Source organism: Leptidea sinapis, chromosome 20 (genome assembly GCF_905404315.1).
Source record: "Leptidea sinapis chromosome 20, ilLepSina1.1, whole genome shotgun sequence".
In the NCBI taxonomy this organism is placed as follows: Eukaryota; Metazoa; Arthropoda; class Insecta; order Lepidoptera; family Pieridae; genus Leptidea; species Leptidea sinapis.
In genome coordinates, this window is record NC_066284.1 from 10458163 (window position 1) to 10470248 (window position 12086).

At 34.3% G+C, this 12086-nt stretch overlaps 1 protein-coding gene across 2 annotated transcripts in view; it reads left to right on the forward strand.

Annotated features, from left to right (window-relative positions):
- The window catches only part of LOC126970137 (filamin-A), a 128040-nt gene that overhangs the window by 14416 nt on the left and 101538 nt on the right, over positions 1–12086 (forward strand). The window lies entirely within an intron of this gene.

A 12086-nucleotide genomic window follows, 5' to 3' on the forward strand; every position in this document is an offset into this window, starting at 1 on the left:
CTTTGTTTAATTGAAACTGTAGCGCATTTATCCACTGGACATATGGTAGAAAATGTACAAAAGAAATGTATTACGAAATTCAAAAGAATTGTTTAAAGATGGTAAATGCACATAACTGGGTATTGTACCTGTTTTAATTACTCATGTGGTAAAGGTTAAAATGACATAAATTACTTTTTTAATTATACCATAGATTGCTAATAGCGCCACCACCTTCAGGCTATATAATCAATTTTATTCTCATTCAGTACCCACAAAATGATCAGTAGTTTTTGCGTGATATCTCACAACGGTAGGCAAAGATTACTGACCTCCCATTATTCTCCATCATCATCTCATCCAATATTCCATTGTATGGCATTTCCCTGGTTTCTCTCTATGCTAATCAAATCAAATCAAAATCACTGTATGTATGTAGGTCAAGGAAATGACACTTACGATTGTCAAAAGTTTTTTTTTATTGTTTATTATTGTTGGTCTTCCCATCAACAATGGGTCTGCCGATCTTAGATTTTTTTTTTATTCTTAATTTATTTTAAATGTAGATTAAATATCGTGTTGCATGGTTTGTCAACAGCTCATGCAGATGCCTCGCGTAGCGGCGATACACGTGTCGTAGTGATTTTATTACGACCCATATGTTAGCCCAGTGGTTAATGACCCTGCCCACTAAGGTAGAGGGCCCGGGTTCGAATTCCAGTATGTGCATATATTTATATGATGAATATTGATGTTTGTTTCCGAGTCATGGATGTTTATATGTATTTATGTATTTTTAAGTAAGTATATTATAATAAATATACTATTATCTTGTACCCATAGTACCTATAGGTTATGCCTAGTTTGTGGCAAGATAATTTTTGTAAGTGTCAATATTATTATTATTATTTTGCGAAACTTAGTTGAAAATCGAAAATTAATTGTAATTTTTATACTAAAATTACAATTGATTTGTCCAAAACGCCCAATTCTATTACATTTTTTAATCTACTTTACCCATACACTCGTCATGGCCGAAAATGACGAAATAAAAGTCCGTAGAAGTGGTTTTTATATGTGGGTTAAAGGCAAATGAGAAACACATGTAAAGCAGCTCAGAGTAACGCAGAGGGAATTTTCAGAACCAATTAATTTAATACCTCGCGCGTGTATTTATAACTGTACGCCGCGGCGCGACATGGGCCATGTAATGTGACACTTACGATGTTTTAGACATGACATCGTCTCGTGAAAGTCTAGAAGAAACTCTTTCAATGTGTTTGTTCCTTCGTAGGAATCTCGTCAATCTTTTCTCTATGAAGTGCTAACCTTTTTTTGTTAACGAGGAGGAAATACATTTACGTACTACCCCTGTGCACTATGTGGCACAGGGAGTGTGGGACTCAACCACTTAGACCATAGATTCTCAACGTGGGCGATAACGCCCCCTTGTGAGCGTTTGAGACTTTCAGGGGGCGGGGGGGAAGGCAGTAGCAGACCCAGAGAAAATTAGGGGGCATTGAGAGGGCGCAGATAGGGCGTGGGTAGATTAAAAAATATAGTCTAAAAAACACAAATACAGGTCAATACTCTAGAAAAAAACATATTCTCAAAGTGGGCGGTGAGCAAAATAGGGTTGAGAAACTATGACTAAGACCATCTTCTACGTAGATAGAAGATGGCCAAGTTTGGTAATACCCACTAAACCTCCTCGAAATCAGAGAGTTCCCCTTTTTGAGAGGTTCTCCGGGATCTTTACAGGGTATTTCACCGGAGAACCTCGGGATGAAGTGCTAACCTAACCTAACCAATTCAAATATTTTTATTCAAAATATCACTTATTGAAAGTCAAAAATTATCATTCATTCGAAAAAGTATGACTTAGACCTGAGAAGAAAGGGCGCAAGAAACTCAGCGGGATTATTTTTTTCATAAAAATATAGTCAAAATGTAATATAGTACAATGTTTTATTTAATAGCCCGAGAATTTATTATTTAAGAATATAGTATCGTCCCTTTAATAGAGAAAATAAGAATATGGCTAATGGATACTTTCTTAGTTTCACACTGCTTAAAAATTTAGTTCAAAATTAAGTAAGTAAAAAAAATATATAAAATAGCCCGAGGGTGGTCGCTCCATTCCAAATCTGTGGTATCATTGAGGAAGACATTTATGTTATAGTAGCCCTTACCATACAAACGTTTTCTAAAAATTCTTTTGATTTTCGTGATTTCGTAATCTATATACATAGAACGTCATTGTTCGTAATACATTTGTTTTGAAAATTTTCAATTGTACGTCATTAAATATCTCATATAACTTAATTGGAACCCCGGATCCATTTGTAAATGTAAACCTTATTGATATAATTCTTATTAATACAAAACATCAGATACTCAATGCCTTACATGAGTATGTAAAGCAAATAGTAAAAGTAAAATACTATATATGAATTTTCTCCAGAAAATGATGTAATACTTATATAATTGTTAAAATAACTATGTAAGTTCAGTTTTACCACAATAAACAGAACTTTAAAATAATAAGGACAAATTTTAGTACCTATACTAGGTTAGAATCACTGATTAAGCATTTACTCAACAAATGAAAGTATAATAATTATTAGTATTATATTGTAAAAATAATAATGAAAGTTCTGTTTTGAAATTCGAATTTAGCACAAGAGAAAGTACTACCTAATACGTATAGATGGCGGTAACAATAATATAGCGTGGCGAAGCGTCGCCACGGCCTGTATCGCCACGCCAACAGTCAGGTTTACCCTCCGCCTATAGATGTTTCACATCAAAACACAAGAGTTATTGAGTACAGTAGATACATCAATCCATACTTTAGCTTAGAATTTCTACAAACGACGAAAGACGACACTCGCCAATGAACGACAACGGAAGATTATAGCGATATGAATTGTATCAAGGTCCAGAACTTACACGAAACCTGAAAGACGATTGATAATTAGAATACATCAGTCATCACACCAATGTTCATTTCCTACAGAAATCTTGGCACATTTATTCAATGTTATGTGCCGTTATTATAATTTACCTGGTTACAAATAAATAGTGCCAAAACATAGATTTATCAGACGTCTTACATTTACGATGTAGTTGTGACGAAGATTTATAAGGTTCTTGAATGTATCCTTGTCACGTTTAATTATATATATATACTAGCTGCCCCGACAGACGTTGTACTGTAGATTGTAAAAAAATACTATTTTATAGGAAATTGTCAATAATATTTCAAAATATTCAAGAATTATTTCGTAAAAATGCTACCTGTTGTTATAATGAAATTGTTTCACAGCAGAACTGTCAAACCGCGCGTCAAAAATACTCTCACAGAAAATATGTCCAAGCAAAACAAATATTGGAATTAAAAATAATTATGGGTCCCAAATCGAAATAAAAACTATCCTATCTCTTAAGTTGGACTAAACTGCACTCCATGAAGTGATCCCCATTGAAATCCGTTCATTAGTTTAGGAGTCCATTGAGGACAAACATTGTGACACGAGATTTATATATATTAAGATATCGATAATAACCAGTGGGAGGCTCATTTGCACAGGATGCCAGCAAGATTATGGGTACCACAACGGCGCCTATTTCTGCCGTGACGTGACGGGCGCCGTAGCTAGTGAAATTACTTGGCAAAAAGGACTTAACATCTTATTTCTCAAGGTGACGAGTGCAATTGTAGTGCCACTTAGAATCTTTGGGTTTTTCAATAATCCTGAGCGGTACTGTATTGTGTGCAATGGGCAGGGCGTATCAATTACCATCACCTGAACGTCCTGCTCGTCTCGTCCCTTATTTTCATAAAAAAATATATATATTGTCTTGTCAGCAAATGCTACTTTTGGTCTACATTTTTAGCGGTCTTGGAGAAAATTGAACAATGTCATTCGAATCAGAAATGCAAAAGTTATAATCAATTTCAGGAAAAAGGGGGTTTTATTTTGGCAAATCTGAAATAGTTATTGAGAATTTGTAAATCTAAAGAATGATTCAGAAAGGGAAGGAAATAATTAACCTTACCTTAACATTTTATGTGCACTACTATTACTAACTCTATCCCTATCGTGTTCTAATTGTATTTTATCTGTCAAAATGCGTGAATCTAATTACATACATTACTCGATACATTTACAAATTTATTACAAAAAAGGGAAAAAATCCAACGGAAGCCACGAATAAAACTGTGACGTTTATGGACCTAATGCCGTGTCTGTAAGAGTAGCATAAAGTTAGTTTAAGGGTTTTCAATCTGGGAAATTTGATGCTTAAGATGCACCTCGCTCTGGTCACCCCTTGAAGATAAAATGGATATGGGAAGATCGGCATATTAGTTGAACACATTATATTAGTAGGCATATTAGTAGACGTAGCCGAAGAATTGGAAATTGACCATAAAACCGTTCTGACACTCTTTAAAAAAAGTTAGATATACAAAAACGCTCGAAATTTGGGTGCCACACGATCTCACTGGAAAGAACCTTCTGAAACGTATACGTCATTTGCGATTCTTTATTGGGACGTAAACAAACCAAACCTTTTACCACCGGGTAGATTCGGATCTGGAATGCTAACAAGTGGTGACATTGAAGCTAGAAGTTTAAAGAAACGCGGCCGGAACTGATTGAAACGGTGAAACGGTGTGGCTTTTCTTATGATAAAACTAGACCACGCACGTCTTCAAGCACTTATAAAAAAAAGAAAAGTTTGTCTCGGAGGTGTTAATGCATCCACCATATACTTTGCATTTTCAGATTTCTCAGTCTTCTCAAAATTCTTCTAGAGTGACATTTTCAGGTAAAGAGAGAGCTGCTAAAACTACGCTTTTTATTAAGTCCTAAAAATTTCTAGAGCAATGGTCAAAAAATCGTCGAACAAAATGGCACATATTATATACTCATACTGTAAATAGTTATAAGATGAGAGAAAAAAAATCCCCTATCAATTAGTTTACTGAGATGTTTTTAATTATACTAAACAAGTAGACCTTACATTATTTTCTACTTAATTTTTTATTTGTTTCTTTAAAGCTATATTTTGATTCATTTATTTTTAAATATGTGTTAAAAACCGAATACATACTACACACTACCTTTTTAAAATTTACTGGCTTAATTTTTTCTTATATCATACATGGAATATAAAAAAGTACAAAGCCAAAGTTTTAAATATACTGTATCACCGTCCGAAACTTTAAAGTCAATCGGTCGTTGCAAACATAGAAACAGGCAAAACTAATATATGTAGTGTTTAAAAAAATCTTATCAAAAGAATTATGTGACTTGTGAATGTATCAATGGAACGGTCGAATTAGCTGTTACATCACAATTGAGTCATTTTGTGTCGTCTAGTTGGAAATAGAATTTTTACGAGATATTCTAGAGCTGAGATCATTAATTATCGACTTTAGCGTGAACACGAGGATTACTGATAAGTCGATACAACGATTTGGTAAACTAAAGATTTAAAAGTTCAATTAGCTACTAATATAAATTAATTATATTGATAAAAAAAATTGTAAAGCCCCCAGAGCTGACCTCACTACTACGGAAATGCTTTAAGTGAATGTCCACCTTAAGTATTTCATTTAAATTTATGGCATTTCAAATTTATAAATGTATCGTAATGTAATCATAATAGTAATGCACTATATAAAAGGTAAGGATAAATAATCCCCCCCCCCCTTTATGAATTTTTCTTTAATTTAGAATATAATTAAAATTAAGCTGAAATTGGAAATTCTCAATTAGTTTTTATATTTTGCCAAAACAAACCCCCTCTTTGAATTGTGATGATTGATTCGATTCAAAATTTTGCAATTTTGAATGGAATGACACCTCGTTCAATTTTCTCCAAGGCAAGATAAATGTGGAGCAAAGTAGCATAACATGTGGTATCAGCCACAACTGCCCAGGTTCAAGAGCTACGGGATTAATGAATAAAAGTCATCATATAACCGTTCCGTTATTTTACTCTCAATACCTACCCGCCATAGTGCTATGTAAAGTTATCATGGATTGGTGTTCGACGATCATCGAACTTCCCTAGTATAACAAGCAAGATTGCGAAGTAATAGAATGTGTACGGACTACATGAACCCTATCATACTGGAAATGGTATAAGAATATTACGTTTGCGGATTTCGATAAAGCTTTCGGTGCGTTGAGTAAGACTGGTATCTGCTTACGAGAGATGTCCCAGAAAAAATAACCAATTTAATCAAAGCCTTCAAGGCCTTCTATGCTTGTATAATGTTTGATGGAATTATGAAAAATGTACCAGACAACAGGCGCTGGGGTATAAACTCGGGCACGAAAACGATAGAAGATTTGGATTATTATAATATTTGCTTCTTTGGCTACATACATGAAGGTATGCAGTCCAACTTCACTCCCTAAGCGTAGGTAACTAAAGCTTACATTGGGAAGACTAAAGAAATTAGGTGCGGGGCAATGAGCTCAGGCTGTGGAACTTGCACAAATTTTCTTATCTCAGGAGCTGCGTGTCAAAAACTGAAGGCTCTGAAGAGGATATTAGGTACTTCACGGATCGCCAAAGAACGAGCAACCTTTGCACGACTATGACCAATATGGAGGTCCAACGTAAATATTTTGTACGTTGTATCAACTCCAGGATTTTTTGTTAACCTTTGCGTTATCCTCCCCGTATGTAACTTCCTAAATTATTCTATTAGTAAAATTTCCAACAAACGTGTTGGGAAACACTGTCATGAAGTCCTGATCTTAAATGGATAGGTTACAGAAATAAAATAAACCCAAGATGGCAAATCCAAAACTGTTGCCACGCCAATAAAAAGATTTGTTTATGATAGAATTACGTTTACCAAAATGTTTTAGTGCCTAAAAATATTTTTGTACAGTTTCATGTCGGCCCTTCGATTATATCCTTTAGCCTGTCTACTGATAACTTAAGTCTGTCATAAAAGTCTTTTGTATAGTATTAAAATAAAAAATAAATAAATGAAGTACCCGGAATTTAAAAGTTTCTAAAATAAGGATACTTATATCAAACATTGCCAGCAACAAACTCATTCTATATTTTTTAAACGGCCTTCGTATGTTTAAAACTATCATTCAAACTTACACAAATATTTATAGAACGTGCCATAAAGATGTAAGCGAAATATTAAAAAGTGTAATTATAAATCTACTTGAATTCTTCTCGCATGCTGAATATCAAACACTTTTGTAATAGATATTTTTACCTATTACAAAACTTACATTATTAAACATACTTTTACTTCTATATCCCATTAGTTTACATACTCAGGATGAAATTATCGACTGGCAGTTTAGCAGACCACGGACATCAGCAATAGCAGACTTGAAGGCATAAAAGGCATTTATTTTCTCAAAATTGATTCCTTTACAATTCTTTTTGATGTTATTTCTAATATGCTAGATATTACTACCGTTTCGGAAACAAATGTCAAAAACAAAAAAACTGTCAGATCACTTCGATATTCAGCTGTGGAGTAGCAGGATTTACGACAGAGCCATTTTTTAATAAAATATTTAAATTTATTAATGATAATGCCTGAACAGTGGTTGGGACTTTATTATAAAAGTGTATACATTTATCCTTAAATCTATTATATGTCTTATGAAGCCTACTAGAATTAGTTACAAGCAATTTCTTATTTGTAGTGTTATAATAATGAAAATCACTATTAAGAGCAAAAAGAAGAGACGCGTAACAAGCCTTTGAAAGTCAAAATCAAATAATCTCATGCCCAGTTGCTCAAAAATAGCACCTTTGAATAATTAAAATCAAGCTTGAAGTCGAGTGATGTTCCCAAAAAGTGCTTGTGCGAAGCAAAATGCTTTTGCCAAACGTGGGGCTATAGATAAATGTCGGGAAATTTCGTTTGTAATGTGTCGATGTTTGTAACTATCGACAAATTTTAGTACAGTCATAATAAGTTGGTCGAAATTCGCTTGAACAAATATTTACTCAGAAACTTTTATCATTTTATTAGACACTGACAGTCCACCAAGTGTCATACAATCTAACGATGTAAATGTCTATGCACAGCAGTACCTGTAAGTACAGTCGCAATTATCAAAAACAAATACCAGCCTCTGATCTCAATTGCGGTCTTCGATTGATCTGGAGATTGTTGGTCATTAATTTAGGGTGATTACTTTCTCGCAATACTGCCACTTGTATGAGTCTATATTCTATATCTTTATATAACAATAGGGTGTAGTGTAGGGTATATTCTGGGCAGCCCATAAATAAAAATGATATAGCTCCTCGATATGTTGGGTCGGTTATCGGTATACAGGTTCGATTACTTAGCGTTGTGTCGAGACGTTGTCTACTGCATTTTTCACACAAAACTGTCCGTAATTGTGGCGGTTCTCCCTAGCACTATTTCCATAGAACTATCTGCCACGTAACAACAAACAGTAGGATGACCTTCCAGGTTGATACGGCATGGTAATATTGGAAATAAAACCACGTACACCTACCTACCTATAGGACTGACCATGCTCCTGTGATTGCTCGAGTGTTTCATGAGAGTATGTACTCGTTGGTGCTCCTATTACGTAAAATGCCTAAAGGTGCGGTACTTCTACATGAGAAAGCTACTGACAGCAAATAGCCAGGTTTTCCCAGTTTCCTGGATTTTCCCCCACATACCAAATGTATTAGTTATAAGCATAATAAAATTGAATCCCTCAACACGTAGATAGGGTTGTAGAAATAAGTTTCTGAGACCTACATAATTATATAAGGATTCATTGTAAATTAAATAATGAGTGATTTTGTACATATTTTAATAGTTAATATAGAGATTTGATTTTTTTACCTCTACATGACAATTTTCTTTGTCTTATTTCTAAAGGAAGGCAGTCTGCTCATACACAGATAAGAAACATTTGACAGGCGATAATCGAACCCGCAACCCGTAGCTCTACATTATGTAGTCGACCACAATTCGTAATTTATTTTGACCTATATATCAGTTTATGATTATGACATTATTAACCTATTTTAACAGCATTCGTGTAACAACGAGTTCACATAATCCAACGATATTTTAAATAGAGCAAGTACCTATTTCTAATTTCATGTGAATTGTTGGAAGCTATTTGTAGTTATTATTAAAGCAGTACGTATTAAAGGTTAGTGTAATAATCAGGATATTATTATTATTTTATGAAAATAAGGAATGAGACGAGCAGCACATTCGGCTGATAGAAATTGATATGCTCTGCCCATTACCAAGCAGTGCCGCTCAAGATTGCAAGCATTGAAAAACCGGACTACAACTGCGCTCGTCAGCTTGAGACATAAGATGTCAAGTCTAATTTTCCAATAATTTCACTAGATACGGCGGCGCCCTAAAGACAGAAACACAGTAATGCTTACACGTTACTGCTTCACGGCAAAATAAGGCGCCGCGACGGCGGGTATTTCTAGATTTCTAGATTATGATCTAGCCGGCATACTGTGCAAAGGTAATTAGGTAAAAGGCCTCCCACTGGTAATGTTATGTTCCAAATGCAATCTCGGGCAAGGTCTCGAACTTCACGTCACGTCAGGTGTCGTTTTTTGTAAATGGTCTACTTCCGTGGATTGCCTAGGAGTTATCCGCTACAACAAGATCAAGGCGAGTTATCACAGGAGAGTTTCGCTAAATTATTTCGTTAGGTAACTAAAAAACTGATCATAAAAAAAGTCTATTTGCAGTACCAGTTTTTTTCTCATAATCGCTTCTTTATCAATAATGTTGTCAACAAACTAAATAAAAACTGCAAAAGTACCTAGGACTTCTTCAAAATACAAAATATTTACATAAAGCTGCATTCAAATTGCCATTATTGTGGCAATGGTTAACCTAAAAAATTATGTCACTCACGTAATTAATTAGGCGGTAAAACAAAAGAGACATAATGGCCGGCCTGTCAACACCTGTCAAACTGCTGTCGAGTCTACGGGCTATTGTATTTCTATTTAGGTATTTAGAAGCTGAATTTTGTACTTTACTTGACATGAACTGATAGAGGTATTATTATGCTTGTTTATTTATTTATGTACAAGTAGGTACAATAACAGATAACAAGATAAAACTATCATCTAATAACAAGTACAGCATATTTTTATGATCCTGAGATCCAATTAAAATTGTACACATCATTCACCAAATACAGTAAAAAAAAATAAGTGGACACCACATTATAACGAAATTTAAGTTAAACATTAAATTATTTTACGTAAACTAGAAAGTTTTATATAGAGTATTTTAAAAAAGTGTATATTTGTAAAAAATATATCAAAATCAGCACACACTTCGTTAAATTCTCTACAAATTCTCATAATCGGGTTGTTATGCGATACATTATTATTTGAGGAATTGATCGAAAATAAACATGGAATACGCACAAATCGTGTTGGAACTTTAAAGTTTATCAAACTTAATAAATGACTATTCATAACACCATTCGCGATGTTATGTAAGACGCACATATCAGATACCCATCTTCGTTTATCAAGACTATGCAAGTTAAATTTACGTAAACGCTATTCGGGAATTTTACGTTAACACCCAACCTGCTACAGAGAACTCTTACAAACCGCCGCTGAATTGACTCTATTCTATCACGGTGAACATTATAAATTGGAGACCAAATCACTGAGCAATACTCCAGGATACTTTTTACTAAACCGTTGTATAATAATATCCAGGAGTTTTCCTGTTTAAATTGTCTGGCGATTCTAATAACAAAGCTTAACATCCTATTTGCCTTTGAAGAAATATCATTGTAATGGCTTTTGAAGGATAAATCCGAGTCAAAGATGACGCCCAAGTCCCTTATCACATTCATACGATCTAGAACATTACCGTCGATAACATAATCATGAACAAATGGATTTTTCTTGCGAGTAAATGTAATCAGTTGACACTTTTTTATATTCAGCATCATGCGGTTACTTCTACACCACTGCCAAATAGTCTCGATGTCCTTTTGGAGCAATGAGCAATCTTCTGGACGGTTTATTTTACGAAAGATTTTTATATCATCGGCGTACGCCAGACACTCACATCGAATTTTGGATAATAAGTCATTTATAAATGCCAAAAAAAGCAAAGGACCTAGATTTGAGCCTTGAGGCACGCCAGAGCTAGCAAGAGATGGGACTGACTCGAAGCCACTCAACGCAACTAGTTGCGTACGATTTGATACATAAGATGTGAGCCATCTGTGAAGATTACCATGAATTCCCAGGTGATGTAGCTTACATAAAAGCACTGAATGGTGAACGTAGTCAAAAGCTTTCGCATAATCTATATATATTGAATCAACCTGACTCTTACCGTTAATTGTGTCATATAAGAATGAAGTATATACCAGTAAGTTCGAAACAGTTGAACGACCCGCAAAGAAACCGTGCTGACGTGAGCTTAAGATGGGCTTCAGATGGTTAAAGACATGTGCATACACAAGCCTTTCAAAAATTTCGGTAAACCAACTTAGAATCGTTATCGGGCGGTAGTTTGTGACATCTGTTTTGTCCCAAGTTTTATATATTGGTTTCACTTCAGCAATCCTCCATAAAGCAGGAAAGATTCCGTTTTGTAGTGACTTGTTGTAAATAAGAACGAGGGGTTTGGCGAGACTCACAGCGCACAAACGAATTAAAATGGGTGGTATACCATCTGGTGCAGAATTTTTGGATAAATCAATGGATTTAAGCTGTTGAATAACATTTTCTAGAGACACTGAAAATTGGCAGATTGGAAAAACCGAAAGAGGAAAGTCAGGAATATAGCTCACATTACTTTGAATATAACATTGTTCTTAGAATATAACATTTAATTAAATAATAAGTACATAGATTAAGAACAAATATTGTTTTTTTATTTTTACAAGGAATTTGGATATTATATTCTATTAAAATATGCAATTTTAATTTCTACAAAGTTCTTTAGCTTATTTAATATATCAAAGAAAAATGATCACAAAAAATAGTGACAGATCACACAATTTGTCATATCTTGCGTGAACAGAAACGTACATATTAATTTTAAATTTTTC